The following is a 2376-nucleotide window of genomic DNA, read 5'->3' on the forward strand; positions in this document are numbered from 1 at the left end:
CCATATTATTAAACTAAAATGTTGTCCCATTAGCCACTTAGTATTACAGTATAGTAATTGTCGAGCCTAAAATAATTCTAAAATTTCTAGAGGCAACATGTGGACTTTCTTTCAAGAAAGATAAGATTGCCCTCAATAAACGAGCAGGCTCCTCAAATACTTCCATGCGCGATTCACACCCCTAAAGGTCTCGGTAGCTAAATACAACTACTCACAACTCACATGCCCTTGACAAAGAAAAGTCAAAGCATTAAAGATAAGGATTAATTACCCAAATCCTATCTTTCATACATTCCCAATTGAAGATTTTAGCTATCTCAAAAGCACATTCGAATGAATCCATATATGATTAAACAAAGAGTTTTACAAAATGCATTTCTTGGTGAGAAACAACATGTGCGTGATCAACCCTCTACTGCTACTAAGGTAAAGTTCAATAACTCAAATCCCATTACCAAGAAGCATATCCAACACCTAGCGAAGGACACTGACCAAGTGTCCATCACATTGTACAAACTTCGTCCAAGCAAACCTCAAAAGCGACCGAACTCCTGATTTGAAACACCATATCTCCCAGGGTTAATTCTACTGCTTCCATAAGTTGTAGTGGTGTTTAACCCAGGATAGTCTCTCGTTCAATGTCCATGTTGATGGCATTTGAACCATTCAATTGAAGTATTGATGATACCTAGCCTAGAAGACGCTTTACTGCTATAGCCTACTCCCAATGATTGTCTCGGGCCATGCTTTACACTTGGGCAGTTCATTGAGCTATGGCCAGTATCCTCACAACAGTTACATGTTTGATACGAACTAGCAGAGCCTATTGAAAGAAACTTACTGTCATACTGATTCCCATTATGACTCGCTTGGTTTTCTGGTGCTCCAAATTCTCTACCGGCATTGTTACTGTAACCAACATTCCCAGCTGTTGTGGGATGTCTACTTGTAGCGTTCCCGAATCTAGCAACATTCATTCTGGTAGGCATTACATTGTCCCTTTTGGAGGCAGAAGAACTAATATTTTCCATCTTAAGCGTATTTATCAATAGTAAAATGAATTATAGCCTCTGATGAAAAGTTCACCTTCTCTGTTTTGATAACTATTGATTTTACACGTTCATCACTAAAAATCTCCTCCCTTACTTTCAACTTGAAAATGAAGTTACCCATGTTGAGCCAGTATAGTCATGTATCTATAACTTGAGTATATATCTACAGTCGCATTCTTATACGGACTCATTGAGTATTGAAATGTCACACATCGACCGTATCAATGAGAAAAGAAGAGTTTAAATATTCTAACCCCATTCCAACTAACGCCAAGGCCTTTTATGATAAAACTCCACACCTGACGGATTGTGCATGTGGTGATTACCAAGTTGGGGACAATATCGATGTTGGTTGAAGTGGGTTGTATGGCCCGTCTCTATGATAATTCTACATCTTTCACATCTTTAATTCCCATCTCCATTATTTGTAACCTTTTTGCTGCATTGTCGATCACCAATCATGATTGGGCATGCCGAATAACATAAACTATCAACCCTTACAACTGAAATGGTTGCACCAACTGTGATCCAATCTGGCTTCTTGGAAGTCCTTAGCTTCTCATCTTTAATTTGGGATACAGTCTTTCGGATATCTGTTCTACCCACATCTGCCGTTTCCTTGGAAATAGAGATACATAAGGTATTCTTTCCTTCCTTCTCAAACCAATTCCTCACCTCATAAGCCTTCTCGATATTAGGCTCTATTAGAAGCTGACTTGTAGAAATGGTCCCCATCACCTTTCCATTGAAATCATTGACTCTACCACCTTTTACAACAAGCACCGGGAATATACCAGAATCACACATATTCTGCAGTCTTTGCCCTTCTGAATTACCCAAACCCAAAGAGTTACTTTAACACTACAACTAGACATGTACTTCAACTGGAGGGTTCTCTTCTGAGTCTCAACGCCATTTTTTCTCATTATAGAATCATAGGGATTAATGGATGTCATGATACCACAACTATTAAATCCACAATAGAGTTGCTCTCCAAGCCTTCAGCAAGATTTATTGGACTGAAATGGAATTTATGATATTGTAACAGCATTAATCCTTTTTTAAATGTAAGGACACGTGTTAAAAAAATTAAATAAAAAACACATACGAGACATGCATTCCTGGACAGAAACCCACATCCATACTATTAGCATAATAAATACTATTGATATTTTGATATTGTAGTATTTTATTAATTTAAAAGCTTACTCACATGTAAGTTTACAATTAAGCAGAATATATTTTTGGGTTTTTATCACAAATGGTCTATGAAATTGACTCTCACCATGAAGATGGTCCTTGAAATTGAAAATCAATCAATGCA

At 37.4% G+C, this 2376-nt stretch overlaps 1 pseudogene; it reads right to left on the minus strand.

Moving 5' to 3' along the window:
- Positions 1–635: 635 nt before the first annotated feature.
- On the minus strand, positions 636–2103 carry LOC148690251 (replication protein A 70 kDa DNA-binding subunit C pseudogene; annotated as a pseudogene).
- Between the last annotated feature and the right edge of the window lie 273 nt (positions 2104–2376).

Source organism: Pyrus communis, chromosome 16 (genome assembly GCF_041283825.1).
Source record: "Pyrus communis isolate YQ-2024b chromosome 16, ASM4128382v1, whole genome shotgun sequence".
Taxonomy (NCBI): domain Eukaryota; kingdom Viridiplantae; phylum Streptophyta; class Magnoliopsida; order Rosales; family Rosaceae; genus Pyrus; species Pyrus communis.